The sequence below is a fragment of the Mercenaria mercenaria genome, unplaced genomic scaffold, assembly GCF_021730395.1.
Source record: "Mercenaria mercenaria strain notata unplaced genomic scaffold, MADL_Memer_1 contig_1646, whole genome shotgun sequence".
NCBI lineage: Eukaryota > Metazoa > Mollusca > Bivalvia > Venerida > Veneridae > Mercenaria > Mercenaria mercenaria.
In genome coordinates this window covers 1-18,803 of record NW_026459639.1, presented here as the reverse complement: position 1 = coordinate 18,803, position 18,803 = coordinate 1, and the positions used below count along the sequence as shown (strand labels likewise).

The 18,803-nt window shown below is 31.5% G+C and overlaps 1 long non-coding RNA gene across 1 annotated transcript; it reads right to left on the bottom strand.

The window, feature by feature from the left end:
• Nucleotides 1–241: 241 nt before the first annotated feature.
• LOC128551766 (uncharacterized) lies at nucleotides 242–8,191 on the bottom strand. Its single transcript, XR_008368884.1, has 3 exons — nucleotides 7,862–8,191; nucleotides 2,916–3,122; nucleotides 242–2,299 (listed from the first exon to the last, which is right to left on the bottom strand). It is a non-coding gene; the product is annotated as an uncharacterized LOC128551766 (long non-coding RNA).
• Between the last annotated feature and the right edge of the window lie 10,612 nt (nucleotides 8,192–18,803).

The following is an 18,803-nucleotide window of genomic DNA, read 5'->3' as shown; positions in this document are numbered from 1 at the left end:
ATAAAGTTATTACATAATGGCATGATGTTACATATGGCTCTATACACCAGCTTGTTTATAAGTAATCACTCATTAATAAGCATTTGGAAATATTTTGTTCTGCATTTTGCAGTGCTGTTAACTATTAACATCTATACTTTAGATATTTCACATTTAGCAAGTGGCAAATAGCATGATGTAGTTGAATAAGCAGAAAAACTGATGGACACAAAAACAATGAAAAATATTTAAGTATAATTTATTAAAGTTAACAGAAATTATTATAAGTTGACAACAGTTTTATTCATTTATAAATAAATATGGCATTTCATAATTTGATCTAAAATATTGGTTGAACATTTAAAGTACAATGTTTTTCAAATCTTTCCAAAACTATCAGAAAATCTTAACTCTATGCTATTGATAAAAAATATATTACCGGTAAGTTTTAGATTCCAGTATGATTTACAATAATAATTTTAAGTAAAATCTTATATTCACTGTCATTGTCTTCTCAGATTTTGATTTTTAAAAAGAACTATGAAATGCCAAAGTGTACAGGTTTTCATTTCTTTTATAATTTTCATTTACTATTTCAGTTCACTATGTTCCTTTGAAAATGTTTATAATTAACTTCTGTTTACATGTTAAAAGTTATGTTGTTGACTCAAGTTGATGGTGTTTCTCTTACTGATGAGTCCTGGAAACACTGTATGGGTCACAAAATTAAATTGGGACGAAACACACCTGACAATAGATGTTGATAAAAACAATCGGTTGCATTTATAACCAATTGAAGATAAAAATAAGAAAATGTTATAACTTAAATCCAAAAACATTTTAAAAACTTTGCATGTATTTTCAAATTTATCTGATTTTCAGGTGTGTCTAAGGCTGTTTTCATTCAAATGACATAGTTTAATAATTAGTTTTAATAGTTAAATGTGCTATTGCCTCCCTATTCCCATAAAGGAGTGCATTGTGATGAAACAATGTTAAAATGCTGACTATTCCAAAAATTAGTTAACCAATAATAGTAGATGGTTTTGTAGTTAACAAGAACTGCCACTCAGGGTCAATTAAAAGAGAAGACATTAGAAATGACTTAATTACATAAGAAATTATCAAAAATACAAGATGGTTTTTAAAGTAAACAGCTTAAAGGCCTACACAATGTAAATTTCATACAAAAACACCTCCTATAACTTTATGCAACAAACTTTTCAAAAAAAGAATGTTTATCAGTTGGTTAGAAAAGTACTACATATACTTTCAATGATGCACACGACTTTATACTGCACAAGCCAAAAAGGGAGTTAATCAATAAAAACTGATTTAATATTTTCAGTAACATTTTCACCCATGCCAATCTTTGACACATAAATGCAATAATCAAAATTCGAAAACAAGAAATTAATGTGTCTTATATTTCTAACAAACAACGTGACAGCCACATTTAAATTTAATGTAAACAAAGATAATGCCTTCAATATAACGTGCATCTATCGGCTATATTGTTTGTTTTTTTGTTGTTTTTTTTTTTTAAATAATTAAGCTTTTTCTTCTCTCTCACCTTATTTTAATTCAGTTCAGTTTTATAAAGTGTTTTTGGGCAAATTACATATATCCAATCAATGTAGTCAACAAATGTTTGTAATTTCAGTTGAATGGCTCAAGCAGTTTTAACCCTTATCATGCTATTCATGGTTGGTCCTACCTTTGTGACAAGTGTAGATCATGATCAGCCTGCACATTAGTGCAGTCTGATCTTGATCTGCACTGTTCGCCATTCAGTCAGTATCTTTTGGTTAGCACCCCTTTTAACACTTAATGATACCGTCCAAATTGTAAAATGGACAAGTTCATTATAGAAATTTAGGAAGGGCCTAAGAGTTAAAGTTATATTAAATTATATAGCTAATTGTGTCCCCTGTGCACCCAAAAAAGTGTGACAATTACATGTTGGCTAGTTTTCAACAGTGTATTTTTAAATTTAAATGTTGAACACTACAGTTTCATTACCCCATTACTTTTCTTGAGTCCTAATCTTTCCTAAGATCTTAATCTTTTTAGCTTTGAAGACACAATATGACTATTTTTGTTTAATAACTTAACTTTCTCAGAATCTTGATGAAAGTCTATACACACAAAAATGTCCCCTGTGCACCTTTTCAGTAGTTTAGTGTCATATTTCTTATATTCTTTAAATAAAATGTTTTTTACATAGGCACCCACTTCCATAGTATATCTTGCAGCTTGTTCCTTTCACATGGCAGATATATTGTATTCAAGGAGATACATCAGGAGGAGGTACATCAATCTGAAAAGGAATTGTTTTTTCCATATAATATACAGTACACTATCACAAATTTTATTTTGTTATGCATTTATGGAGCAAAATTTCCTTTTCTTGTTTTTTTTGTTTCAATATGATTCAATTATGCAACAGTATTTCAGTCATGTAATGGTGTTCAGTTAACCTTTTAAGTGTTCCTGCATTCTTTACTAGAAATGGCTTATTATAAATGCTCACAGACAACTTCCCACTGTAAATGAGTAAGAAATGGTGGACAAATGACTTAGACATGTTCTTCTCTCAAACTGTTAAAGATATTGCAAAGGATCAAACTTTGAACTTTTCTTGATTCATAGTCTAGTGCTTTATATTCTGAGCTAGGCATGCAAATTAACATATGTGAAAGCTTCAAACCAAGCCAATACTTGGTCAAAATTAGACTGATCCATTTCAAATGGTTGTAAATGAAGTGCCTCAATTCACGGTATCAATTTGGTTTCTGTATTATGTTGCAAGCATGATTTTATATATTGTTCTCCTTTATTTCCTTTTGAGTAAAATTGAAATCTTAGGCATGATTTGAATTATAATAAAGTTTGCAAATTTAGGAAACATTGAAACTAACTTAGTCAATACATACTAAAAGTATAGTCTATACTTGAAATCACAGGCCAGACACCAGAACATGTACTGCCTTCAGTTCCATCAGTGTTTTGAAACGTTGGTGAATGATCCTAGAACAACTCAGAATGGATTATCCACTGTCATTAGCATCTTTTGAATCAGCACATAGCTCAAGCCTGACCTCTGTATAATAAGCTGAGGATCTTCATCAGCAGGCTGTGACCTGATATAAATTATATAAAATGTTTGTCTGAAAATTGATCTGTACCCAGGTTTAAATTTATAGTTTATTCCATTTATAATAAGGAATATCAATCTTTAAATTACACAAAGATTTTGAAAATATAGAAAATCTTAAACACTAAGTTTGAGCCCTAGATATACAGGATCAGTTGTTATTGGGTACATATATTAACAACATAATTTTGGTATCTACAAGAATCTTAATAAAATTTGTGTTGGTGTGTATTATAATATAAACCACAAATAAAATAATATAAACATAATTTATAAAACTAAATAGCATACTTTGAAACATATGCATAAAACTGTTATCAAAATCTGTGACATTTCAGGGCTGCCTTACAATTCAAACAGCTTTTTCTTTCATAATGATTTTCAAAAAAAAAAAAAAAAAAAAAAAATTATATTAGCATTTTATTGAGGAATTTTATATTCTGTCTCTATTTAGATCTACAATATAGAGAAGTGTTCAGTAAAAGAAGGAAAAGCTTTAATATACAAATATATATTCTACTGATTGGAAATTTCCTATCATAAAATGCTATTATACTGTCATACAGACTTTCAAACTTCTGTTTCAAAAATATATTTTGTTACCATGCTTAAGTCAAAAATAGTTTTTATATAGTCCTGTCTCAAGTTATGATATAATTACAAACCTGCAACATTTTAAAACAGGAATAAGCAAGGCCTATATATGACACCTGTAGTTTACATTTCAAGTGAAATTAATGTTTATGCTATTGTCTAACATAACATTTTGGTTATTCAGGAAGTCTGGGGGAGGTGGGGGTGGGGGGGGGGGGGGGGGGGTGAAAGTGCTGCAAAAATGTAATTAAAAAAATGGAACACATTTCAAACTGAAAGTGAAAGTAGAAATGAAAAGTAGAACTAGGATCATGTAAAGCCTTTGAGACCCCCTCATGTAAATTTTCATAAATGGAAATTATACCCGACAGACCAATTATATTCATAGCACATATACACAAGTAGCAGATACTTTCTATAAAGGTCACCTTGTTTGGGTATACTTTGTATTTTGTCTTAAACACATGTACTGCAGTACCTCTACAGTCATTCAATCAGTTCCGGCATTCAATCAGTTCCGACACACTTTCTGAAATTAAGCTTGGCACAGTGTGAGTATGTTCAAAAACACTATTTTTGCTATTGGGTCGTATAAAGTAAACATTTCCTCGCCAAACGAACGCATGTTTACAAACCTTGTATGAAAACTGGGTCAGCAAGCACTTGCAGTTCAAAACGAGGTTATGGATGCTGCGTTTTCTTCGATGGCGGTTCTGAGGAGCTTGAAAGTTGGAGAGCGATTTATTTTATTCTAAAAACATAAATACCAACAGGTTGGTATCATTTTGTGTATTTATATTCATTTTATTGATAACATTCGTCAATATGACTTGGCAGTTTCATTTAAGGGAGTAAAACAACATCATTTAAAGACCGCTCGCTAATCAATTCCGGTACATGTGCTATATATGTTGGGGGCCGTATAGACGTTATCTTTACTTGTCACACACGCTGTATTTAGTGCTATTTTGTAGTATGCTCTGCTGTTCAGTGGATATCTTTGGTCATTAAACTCGGCCCACATGCAAAATATATATTATAATATTCTTATGAAAGTTATGTTGTGCTGTATTATTTTGTCTTTTAACATTTACTGTTAAAGAACATGATGTCTGATGAATAGATTAATTAGAACAGAATAGAATCTATTTTTAATCATAAGTCATATAGATTCCTCTATATGATTATTTTAATCACATTTTTAAGGTATGTTAACTTAGCAACCACTTAAGGACCAGGTCATGTCATTTACCAGGAAAGTTGTATGTATATATATTTTCAGCCTCTATGTTATTAGTGTAGCCTGGTTTTAATGACATCAGTTATCATGTGACACACAGTATAGTAGACTAACATTATGTGTAAGATAAAATTCAAGTTGAAAAGAAAATACAATGCTGCATTGCATATCCCTAGCTGGCATTTTTTTAATATTTGAAATATTCCATTTAACTCTTGGTATGATATTATTTATATTTGCAGCTACAATAGCCAGCCAGATGTACTTTCGGTAGAACACGGAAAAGCTCAGAGAAATCAGCACTTTGTAGAGTCCTGCAGTTAAGACTGCAAAGTCTTTTAAGCTGTTTTTTTAATACAATTAATGTTTTATAATAATATGAATAAGTCTATACTAATTTGTTCCACTTGCAGCTTATATTAATGACTTTCAACACCTTACTCTTGATATTGCGTTACCACTACTGTATATTATGAATGAAATGAAGCCATTTTCTCCTTGAATGCAGAGCACTTTGAGGTAAGGAAATATTGGTATCATCTGTGACTATAGATTTGAACCAATAACTCCTGCAATCTGAGCGGACAAAGATATTATGGCTATTACTAGAAGCTTATGGCTTTTTTAATGTAATATAAAAATGAATAAACACGATATGGTATCTAGTATGTACAGATTACATGTTTAGAAACGCGCTTCTTTCAATAATGCATATAAACTGTTAAAGTTGTAGCCAAAATGGAGGTGATAGAAATTAAAGGTTCAGTTAAACTTTCTACTGTTGTCATCAGTATTCAAACCTTTGACAAATGTAAGAGAAATATCTATGGGAAATAGGATTTAATAAGACAGTAACATGCACATAACCCTTTTTAAAATGCCCTAATATATTTTTCTACTAAATATATGTGATGATATTTAATGAACAAGACTTGTTCTTAACTTAGTTATATAACTTTGTGGAGTAATTGTACTGTTTTTCAGTTTGTTACAAGTCTACAAGCAGTTGATATGTTAAATATACAAAAATTATAAAATCATTAGTTTTATCATGTTTTTTATTATTTCACCCAAACCATTTACTACATGAAATTATGTTATGAATTGAGCGGCTGGTGGATAACACCGCTGGACTCTCACAAATGACAGTTAAAAATTACTTTGAGATGACCCCCAGATAACGCAAAGATCTATAAATAGATACGAGATCGGAACTGATTGACAGGTAACGGAACTAGTTGAATTGGATGTGTTGTTTACATACGGAGTTAGCATACTTTTAAATGCTCAATTTTATTCAAGTTGGGCTTAAATTGTAGCTGAAATAATCATCTTTCATCCCATTCAAGAAAAAGAAGTGTTTCCATAGCAGGTGTAGAATTTGAAGCAAAAATGCATAACGTGTGTCGGAACGGATTGAATGACTGTAACTGTCCACATTCTAACTTGTAGAAATGTCAATCTTTTTTTTTTTCAAACACATTTATTTTTTCTCTTAATTTGTTTTTGTTGTGCGTCTAACATACTTATCTAGGTACTCTGGTTAAGAAATCTAATTAACTTCTATATTTTTTTGAAATATTGCATTTTTTTTTATTTTGACAGCTCTACCTACTTTCACTTTCATTTTCAAAAACATGTACTGTACATGGTTTGCAGCACTTTCAACTCACAGAGTACCTGGCGAAATACGTTAGACACAGAATTAATTTATAATCATGACAGCAATGACAAATGCTTTGGAAAAAGAAGCTTGATATCTTCTACAAAATAGAATGTGAGTATTTTGAATAAATTGTGTTGTTCAAGTTTGAAATGCCTACAGTAGAATGCATAGCTATTTATGTCCCTGCAATTATTGATATGAATACACTAATTGCAGTAATTAATATGTGAATCAAAAAACAATATACTGTATACTTACGGCTGATATCTGATTCCCATAAACATTAGTCCTATCAATAAGACCTGACATAACATATTTTAACATTTTGACGTCTATCGGTTATGTCAGGTCTTATCGGATCGCCATGTATAACATGTAGTGAGAAGCAAACACACTTCATGTCGCCTCTAATCTTCAAATTATGAACAACATAACCCAATCCGAAGTGAAAGAACACTACTTACACCGAAAATAATCCTTTTTTCAACTGCACATGTGAATAATTATAAAATAAAAGTTACTTTTCATATATAAATATCGTGTTGTTTCTTTCCACTGTATGTATTGCCGTGTATCTGTATTATGGTGTGCAACATTGCCGGTCTATTCCGAATGTTGTGTAAACACAGTTTATTTTGAGAATAAATTTTAGACGAAATATTTTCCCTCTGGATCAATTGGCAAATAGTTCACGTGGAAAATTGTTTTCGTCTAAGTCGATTCTAAATATATTATAACCTGCTTAATATGCTTGAAAAATGCCGGAATGTGTATTGAAAACTGTACACAATTGACATATATTGGATATGAGGGCTTTTAAAGGTAAATTTAAACGATATATTACTAGAATATGATAAATAACGTTAGGCTGGACTGTCTAAACCTGCGTATATCGTATATTTTTCGTGTGAGAAAATGCTACATTCTACTGATTAGGGCCCTTTTAGACGTTACAATGCAGATTGAAAATAAAATGTAAAATAATAAAATAATGAATGTTGAAGGTAAAATAAGCATGTACACGTCTAATATTTTGGACTACCATAAACATATGCCCGATAACATAAAATTGTCACACGTAGTGTAGTGTAACAACATATGGATGTGTTTACCTGATCCCATATTTGGTGAAGATGACGTAGTACACTCGACGGTGTGTTTGATTGGTTCAAAAGTGACAGGTTTGAAGCTGATTAATTATAATATTGAAAACACACTGCCATACCTTTGTACAAACATACAATTTGGATATATCCCGAAACTGTACATGTTGTTTATGAACATTTCTCAACGCTTCGTTTCGTCTCAACAAATGAATAAATCCGCTAACCCCAACTATGCACTCGTGTTTGTGGGAAAGTTCACGCGGCTCCTTGGATGTTTGGCCGCTTATGTCTTAAAAAATTACAGCTCAGCTGAGAAAAATCTCAAGACTTGAGAAAAAGTTTAGAGAAAGCCAACTTGAGAAATTTCTCAGCTGAGACAATTCTCAGACAGTTCTGAGACAATCTTGAGCTGAGAATTTTCTCACTTTGAGAACGTTAGTGAAAGCGGGGCCAGAAGATATAACAACACTGAATTTAAGTATGGACATACAGTAACAGCTTCAAAGACGTTTGGAAGCATAAAGCGCAAGTAAACAAAGTAGTAGCAGATTTGGTTTGGATGAGTCTGTTCATAACAACCCATCATGGCTAGCACCGGCTAATCATACTAAAACATATATCATACATCCATGTCCAGTTAAATTTAATCGCAAGCGATGTAAAAGGTAAAAAATTATTACTACATCTAACATATACTGTATCTTACTAATATCGTATTCTCCCTTTCGATAGGGCAAGACATAGACACTGCTTATTTTGTTGCGCTTTTTGTGTGTGATAAATTGAGCCAGCAGCTACTAATGAGAGAGATCCATATAGATATTACTGATTTTGCATCTTTGCAATAAAACTCTCAATTGTATGTGTCAAAATAATATATTTCCCTTTTTTACATGTATGCCATTTACTCTGTATGAAGTGGTATATTTCAGAATATGCATTTGGCATTTACTTGCCATGTAAGTGCATTTATATACGAGTAACCTACAATGACCCCCTGGTTGAAATCTAGGTGAATTTCTAATGAACTGAAATGCAGTACACAGTAGATTTACATCCAGCGGAAAGGGAAGACCACTCCGAATGATTTTTGATACACCTGATTGTTTTCAGTTTGAAAAATAAAGCATGCTGTTATTGCCTGGTCATCACATTGCTTCTTTTTTCATTTGACCGTTAAGATGATTAAAATGAATAGTACTCGTGAAATACAAATGTACCTGTTGAAATATGAATGTTATCAAACATTTCCAAATCAGCATAACCGTCATACTTATTTCCACCCATTGCTACTAGACCCTTTCACATATCCAATACATTGTATTTCAGACGAAGCATACTCTATGATTAAAAAAATATCCTGAAAGCTCTATTACAACCAACAAGTTGCTTAGTATTAAACGTCTCATCAGCACATTGTTTAGGAAATAGGAAATATCACAGTTTGCATGTGCGGAATGAATTCCAATGGCTTTTGCAAGTGTCGCATTCTGCAATATTCATACTTAAAGGACAAAACACATGTACTTTTTTCTATGTTTATATGTAAGACAAAAAGAGAAAATTACACTGGAAATCTGTATTAACACAGTGTAGTTTCAAAAACAAGCACACACACTTATACAAGGGTTCATTATTTCACTAGTGAATTGTACATGTAATTTGGAACTATCAAGTCTTTTCAGCATACACCTATGCTTCATTTTACAGTTTTGGGTTGCGGGTTTATCCCGCTACCAAAGTTAAGTGTATTTCTGACAATCAAGTAGCATCTTTATTTGATTCAAAATCACACCCAAAGTAGTCCCGTTCATGAACAAAACAGATGAATTATCAATGATCAAGCAGTTCTTATTCATCCTCTATCCATTCACATTGGCATTTAGATTATATAAGATCAGTCAATGATTAGGTATTCCAGCCCATGGTTACATCACTGACTTCCAAGTGTTCATGTAAGGTCAGGCTGGCAGAGTTCATCTCAGATATGAGGCACATTCGTATATGTTTCTTATACATGTATATTTATAGATTGACATTTAAAATAAAAATAAATCTAGCAAAACCCGCAACCACCAGACACCTCAAGGCTTTGATTTCATTGTTTCGAGAAAAGTAGTTTAAACTGTTCTTTTGAGCATGACTGTGCACCACATCATCATTTTTTTCTAAGACAGTTAGAACAAGCGCTTAATACGGACTGACATGAACCAAAGGTAACGTATTCCATTTGATTATTACAGATCGTTTATTGCATGCCTAATTGTTAAACTAAACGGAAAACAATTTCAAATACATGTGAGTAGTCTTTACGTCAGTTGGGTCGACATTCAACGAAATGGACGAAACTGTCTGTGGACAGACACTAAATGGAATAGTCCATATGAACAAATAGCGTATAAGGCCACTGTCATTCCTCCAATTAAGCTTGTATTCTTTCACAAGTTAATAATTGTTAACTAGTTTCCTGTATCTAATAAAGATATTTATATGTATAGGATAGACAACTGCACGAGTTGTCTAGACCACGTGACATAAAAACTGCAATTATTGAAAACTGTCCCACGCGTTCTATAGAAATTAGGATTAACATGTTTTTACAAGAGTGATATCTTTGTACCGTTAGCGCTTTTTTTGTCAGTAGGGCATGTGAAAGAATGCAGGTTACTTTGTATAAATTCAGTTTTACTCGAATACCGGATTTACTAAAATTTGACGTCCATTAACACTTTGAGTCATTTGCAATCGCAAATGCTAAACATTTAAATACATACTTCCTAAAATACTCAAAATTGAACTACTGAACAATTAGTTTTATTAGTTTTTATAAGGAGTTTGCATGATAGATACGTTGATTCAAGAAGATAGCCAGGTTCCGAAACTGCAAAAAAGGCTGACAGCAAATCGGAGGTAAACATTCTGGATAACAAAAAATACTGTTGTTTGAAATAATCTGGTATTTCAAGTATGAACTAGTGCTTGCTGGTAATATACATAACCACATACAAATTATCAGATTCTGTTAGAAATCACTTTTCAACAATCGGTATAAAGTGACAAAATATTTATGGTTATATTCATTTTTGTTCTTATAAAAACAGTAACCAGTGTCGGTGTTTATTTATTTATTTTGTTTATCAGAATATAGTTAGTGCGTAGATGCTCATAGGACTACGAACTCTTTTAACCATAACGTGCCTTTCTTGTAAGAATGATGTAGTTGTTCGACTTTCTAACAGGGCCCAGTTGTTCGAAACTTTAACGGTCGTTTAGTTTAGTTTAGTTTAGTTTATACTAATTTGTTTAAGCTCGATTGTGATGAAAGCTTCAAGCTTATTGTAACCACTCTCGAGTCCGTTTTCTGGGAAAACCAGTACTGGTGCCATATGAGAAGTCATGGTCGTGACCCCAATGATGCTCGAACCCACGTCCGCTGCAGTAGGCTGTTAAACTAACCGCCGGTTAAATTTCTATTCGGAGCCTCCGTGGCCGAGTGGTTAAAGTCGTTGACTTCAAATCACTTGCCCCTCATCGGTGTTGGTTCGAGCCTCATTCGGGCGTTGAATTCTTCATGTGAGGAAGCAATCCAGTTGACTTGCGGAACGTCGGTGGTTCTGCTCAGGTACCCGCTCGTGATGAAATAGTGCATGGAAGGGCACCTGGGGTCTTCCTCCACCAATAAAGCTGGAAAGTCGCCATATGACCTATATCATGTGTCGGTGCGACGTTAAATCCCCCCTAAAAAAAACTTTCTATTCAAGATACTAGTCTTGGTGGGTGGGAAACACTAGTACGATGTTTTAATTTTACTGTAAAGATGATTAAGTGTTTATAATACTTAACAAGTTCATATGTTTTTTCTGAGTTTTCTAAACTGTCGAAATGTACTAAAAAAGTTAATCGACCGTTAGCTTATTCGCCTGTTAAAGTTTCGAACCACTGGATCCAGTTGTTTGCAAATGTAAAGATCATGCTGACATGTCTATTTCATGATAAGTGAACATAAAAAGTTACAACTGTTGGAAACGTTTCAGTGAATGTGTAAATTACGTATTTACCCAGTTTGTTTTTCACTACAATTGTGGAGTTTCTTGTGATACAATTTCATTTTTATATGTATAGTTATTCAAGTCTTGTATTTCAGTCATGTGGACCCTTTTACTGATATCCAATATCTTAATTGGTGTCATTTTTACGATATTAATATTTAAACGTTGTCAACTGAATTTACCTCCAAGTCAATCTTACTTTTTATCCCATTGATAATTGGTGAGAATATTGCAAGGTCATTTCACTCCGGCGTTAGCCTGTATTGGACACGAAATTCACGCGTTTTTGTTTGTTTGTTTTTATTTTGCCCAAGTTTTCCCCCGATATATATACAACGCTACTGTTGTACTAATAAGTAATAGAAATGTTGAGAGAATATGTTAAAGTTTTTTTCCATAAAATCTTCCTAGGTGTCAAAATGTTTACGCAGATCAACATATAAATTTAAACTCAATAAAATGGTAACATACACGAAGGTCTGTATTTTGTTTCATTTTTATTCTTCTATTCGTGTTTGCAAATTAGAAAAATAGCATTCTAATTATGAACGTTATCTACAAAAATTCTACAAAAGAAAGATGTGATTTGAATATGATGTTGATAATGAGTTGGAGACTGTCCGTCTATGTATCAAATTAAATATTTTCTCTGATCGAGTCTATATCGATTTAACAGCATTCATTTTAGCGCCTATATACAACCTGTTAAAAACGGAGTCGGATGATAAGAGAATGATTTATTCATTCGTATTAATGCCATGTCTGTCTACTTGTTGTATTTCAGGTGTCTGTTATACTTCCTGGTAGAAAATAAATAAGGTTAAAGCAAAATAAAACTTGATTTTTATCTACATTGATTTTTAAAAATCACGCGATTTGTACTGTTGAGACAAAGAGCGAAAGTGTGTCATGTTACAAAGAAAGGCAACTCATAACAAATTAGATGTTTCTTATCCGGCAATGTAAAAGCTGTTTGCAGCCTTATAGTGATTTTAAGATTGAAAAGACCTTAAAATCGTCCGACCCCCGATCGCGTCCTCGTCCGACTTAAGATCATATTACCCTAATTCATTTTTAAACTTAATATAGTAACTAGATTAAGTACGTTACATGTACTGCAGGTTTATCTGATCGTACATAGGCAATACAAATATTAACATGTTTCAAAACATATATTTACCAAATGACGAGAAAGTTGGTTACTTATTCCTTATTCCTTATTCCTTTTTCGAATAAGGAATAAGTAACTAGGTACTTTTTGTTCCTTATTCCTTATTCAAATGCGAATAAGTAACAGACACTTTAACACAGATAAAGTTTCATCTCCTACAAAAACGTGTTCTGAAACATCTCATATCTATTTCCCCAAGCAATGTTTAAAAGTCGAATAAGGAATAAGTAATGGATTCATTTTGTTACTTATTCCTTATTCAAACGCGAATAACCCAACAGACAAATTTACAACAAAATAAAGGTCATCGCTTTCACTATTTCTCCAGATGTTTTAAATTTTTTCACTTTAAGACCTCTAACGTGTTCGGGAATACATGTCATATTGTTTTCCCCGAGAAATGAAAAAACTCGAATAAGGAATAAGTAACTTGATTCATTTTGTTATTATTCCTTATTCAAACGCGAATAAGTAACAGACAAATAACAACAAAAAAAGTTCATCGCGTTTCATATTTTTTACATGATTAATTACTCACTATAAGCCCTACAAATGTGTTCTGAACACATGCCATGTCTTTTTTAGCCCAGAAATATTATTAAGTCGAATAAGGAATAAGTAACTAGTTTAAATTTTTTACTTATTCCTTATTCCTTATTCAAACGCGAATAAGTAACAGAGAAATAAACACCAGATTAAGTCTCATCACGTTCACCATTTTTTCAGATGATTTAGTAACACATTTTCAACTACAAAACATGGTCCGAACACATGACATTTTTCTTCACACAAAATTGCAAAATTCGAATAATTAGAACGGGAAAAAGTAAAAGATGAATAAACTTAAGATAACACCCCCTTCTCGTTCATCATTTCTTCAACTTGATTTTATTACTCATTTAAAACACTACAAAACGTGTTCTGAACACATGTCATATCGTTTTGGGCCGAAAAACTGATATATGCAAAAATAAGGAATAAGTACTGGATTCATTTTGTTACTTATTCCTTATTCAAACGCGAATAAGTAACAGATAATGAATACCTATAAAGTCTCACCTCGTTCACCATTTAATCAACATGTTTTTAAATACTACGTTAAACCCTACAAAACGTGTTCTGAAAATGTCATATCTTTTTCGCCGAGAAATGAAAAAAGTCGAATAAGGAATAAGTAACTGGCGTTATTTTGTTACTTATTCCTTATTCAAACGCGAATAAGTAACAGGCAAATTAATACCATATAAAGTCTCACCTCGTTCACCATTTCTTAAATATTTTTTTTTTCTCTTTGGAACCATAAGATATGGCCCGTTTATTTTGTAAAACCCCACAATACATAATACATACAAAAAAATACCAAAGCTTAAAGTTTGTACTACATGATCTCACTTATTAACTGAAAAAAATCCAACTAAATTTATAGTTCTATTTTAAATTTTTCCCAATTCTAACTGTTTTTATATTTTAAATGTACAATACTTGGTTTACGAGACATTTCATTCTGAATAAGAAAATTTGATGTCTTGTAGAGTGTTATAACATTTTCCAGACAGAACAAAATGTAGAAAATTAAAGTCTTTAAAATAATAATCAATTAATATTCATCTTCGAAGGTAAAATTTAAATCTTAAAATTTTTCAAATGTGTGTACGATATTAATATTTTGTTTTAAATGAAATATAGTGATTAGAATATACAGGAACTTCAAGTACAAAATAATCAGACGTTAGACTAAAACATTATTATAGATTCTATTAGAATTTAAAATACAAGTGGGGGTTTATAAAAAAAAAAAACATTAATGCGCCCTGTTACAAAAAGTCTTTACTTAAAGACATTCACGACGCAAGTTTTTTCCCTTCTTACTACAGTAAGGACATCAGATTAAGTTATCTATTGTCGAAATCGAAATAATAGAGAAAAGATGTGCAAAATTTTACTGTGTGTCAGTACTTAAAATTATACTTTATTTCTAATCAGTATGTGCTTCTTTCAAATACTTGAAAAATTTATTCAAAATTTGGATGATTGTACTTCTTATTTGATAAAAATTTTTCCAATACTAAAAATTCATTATACAGTACTTTCATCATATTAAAATTCTTGCCTGCTATCACTTATCATATAAGATTTATAAATTTCTAAAGCCAAAATGACTTAGAATAATATTAACATCTTTATAAGCTGTGAGCTCTGTTTATATCCCACGACAAAGTATTCTAGATCATCAAAACGTTTACATATTTTAATATTATTTAATTACTCACTATTAGACCTACAAAACGTGTTCCGAACACTTGACATTTTTCTTTCATCAGAAACTTGCAGAAGTCGAATAATTAGAACTGGAAAAAGTAAAAGATGAATGAACTTAAGATAACACCTCTTTTCGTTTTATCATTTCTTCAACTTGATTTTATTCTCATATAACACCTACAAAACGTGTTCTGAACACATGTCATATCGTTTTCGCCGAGAATGACAAGTTCGAATAAGGAATAAGTAACTGGATTTATTTTGTTACTTATTCTTATTCAAAGCGAAAAAGTAAAAGACAAATTAACAGCAAAAAAAAGTTCATCGGTTCATTATTTCTTCAACATGATATAATACTCACTGTTAATCCTACAAAACGTGTTTGAACAATGTCATATTTTTTTCGGCCGAGAAATAAGTAACTGAATTCATTTTGTTACTTATTCCTTATTCAAACGCGAATAAGTAACAGAGAAATAAATACCAGATTAAGTCTCATCTCGTTTACCCTTTTTCAAATTGTTTTAGTAACACCTTTTCAAACCCACAAACGTGTTCCGAACACATGACATTTTTTCTTTCATCAGAAAAATTGCAGAAGTCGAATATTAGAACTGGAAAAAAAAATAAAATGAATAAACTTAAGATAACACCTCATATCGTTCATCATTTCTTCAACTTAATTTTATACTCACTTTAACACCTACAAAACGTGTTCTGACACATGTCATATCGTTTCGCGAAAAATGATATACTTCGAAAAGGAATAGTAACTGGATTCATTTTGTTACTTTATTCCTTATTCAAAAGCGAATAAGTAACCAATTTTACATCAAATTAAGTGTCATCGCTTTCACTATTTCTTCTGCATGATTTAATTATTCACTTTTAAGGGCCTACTAAACGTGTTTTGAAGTCATGTCATATTGTTTTTCCGAGAAATAAGAAAACTGAATAAGGAATAAGTAACGGTTTCATTTTGTTACTTATTCCTTATTCAAAAGCGAATAGGTAACAAAGAAATTAACAATAATAATATCACCCTACTTAAAAGTCTGAATATTTCAATTTCTCTCCACAATTTTTGTTCAGAGGGGTTAATGATTGGCGTTAAATTATAAATAACTGGAATGCAGAGAGTTACAGATAGCGACTTTACATTGGCTTTTAATAACCCTATCAAATTTCTAGCACCTTCTTCACGGTGAGCTTTTGACATTGAAATGACATAAGGTCAGTTTATATATGTTTATGGGTTTCATTGCATGAGGGAAAAAACAGATTGCTTCAAGTAAAAGATACAACTGATGTAGTAGGTAAAATCTTATTTTGAACTGAAAGTTAGGAAATTTAATGCATTGGAATTTAAGTATAGCAAATGAACCTATGAAAGTTACTTAATCTTTATCACTTTTAAAAGAAACAATTAGCATTTCATATACTGTAGTTATCATAAGAGATAGTTTAAAGGCCAAGTAATACTTCGAATGTAATAATTACAAGTAGCATTTATTTAACCAAGAAAGTTATCGTTCGGACAAAATTAGCGTTTACTTGTCAGAAAATCATCCAGTGTTATTTTTAACTTGAATTATACAGCAGAAATATAGGACAGTATCTTTTCAATGATATTACAAAAAAAAGAAGGGTGAAATGTCTTCCGTTTTCAAAGTAGAAACAAGTAAAATGTCACAAAATATGGTAACATGTTTTAGAGTAAATATAACAATAGTTTTATCTTTAAACATTAAAAACAAATAATGTTCTGAAAATTCATTCTAAGTGTTATTGGACCTTTAAAAAAGAAAACAATATGTTTAGATAATTGAAAAAGAGCACTGCCTCAATCGGGAATCCATCCGATTCAACTCATCCCATACCATTTGAAAAGAACTGTCTAATAATGGCAAGGACCGGCAAGTCATTTCAGGATATAGTTTTCTACATTTGCATAACTAGGCAAAAACAAAATGTCAGCATTATCACTGATGTTTTTTAATTAAATTAAAAGTTTCATAAAACAAGTTCAAGCTATTGATTATCCATTTTTGTACATTATTGAAATAATACGAACGTTCTGGCGGGCGGACTTTAAGTCACCTAACAGAAGTTTAAATCACATAATAAGAATTTAGGAAATTGATTTGTATTGTCTCCGGTAACAAAAATAAGCATAAACCAAATTTGTATTAAAGCATGGACAGACAGACGGATGGAAGTAGTAAAACTATAAAAACCTTGGTTAAACAGGTAGAGACAAATACTATTATATTAGATTTATTGTAAGTTATTAATTAAAAAACATCCTCGAAAATAACTGTGCTGCCAATTGTCTAGCAAGTTACATTTTGTTTCAAGAATATTTCGATAAATACAAAATATTATAATTACTCATCTGTTAGAAATAACAAAGAAGTATAAAATTTATTTAATAACTCTCCGGAAAAAAATAATAATAACATTCCCAATATCAGACGTCTATAAAATATTGGACCTGTTTTTGCCATGATTAGTAAAATGATATAAAACATATGGTCAAGATAAGGTCAATAAATAACAGATGAATTACCACAAGATGAATTCCCAAATCGAACATACTTATGTAGAGTATGATTGAGTAACCTATAACAAGTCATATAAATTTGGTTCTGAACATGTCTGAATCATATCACATCCGTACGTACCTTATTACTTATTTGTGCACGAATAAGTAAAACATATACTAGCACTAGACGTAGTGCCAAATCTTATGTTCAGCATGATTGACTAACACTCAACAAGTCCTATAAAACCGATTTTGAACATGTCTGAATTATATTGAACCCGCACGTTACTTGTTACTTATTCGGCCGCGAATAAGTAACAGAAGAATTACCACAAGACGAAGTCGCAAATCGAACATACTTATGTCGAGAGTGATTGGGTAAGCTATAACAAGTCATTAAATTTCGTTAAAACATGTCTGGAATTTTATCAACCCTAGTTTCTTATTATTATTTGTGCACAAACAAGTAAACATGCACTAGCACTGATGCAGTGCCAATCTTATGTTCAGCATGATTGACTAGCTTCAACAAAATCTATAAACCCCATTTTGAACATGTCTTAATTATATTGAACCGCACGTTACTTGTTAATTATTCGGCCGCGAATAAGTAACGAAGAATTACCCCAAGATGAAGTCGCAAATCGAACATACTTATGTCGAGTATGATTTTATAAGCTATAACAAGTCATATAAATGTGGTTCTGAACATGTCTGAATTATATTTAACCATACGTTACTTATCACTTATTTGTGCCAAATAAGTAAATATGCACTATCACTAGATCAGTTTCCAAATTTTGTTCAGCATGATTGACAAGTTCAGCAAGTCTATAAAACCGATTTTGAACATGTCTTAATTATATTGAACCCCCACATTACTTGTTACTTACCGCGCGAATAAGTAACAGAATAATTACCAAGATGAAGTCGCAAATCGAACATACTTATGTCGACTGTGATTGGGGAAGCTATAACAAGTCATATAAATTTGGTTCTGAACATGTTGAATTAATTAAACCCCATTACTCAATTAC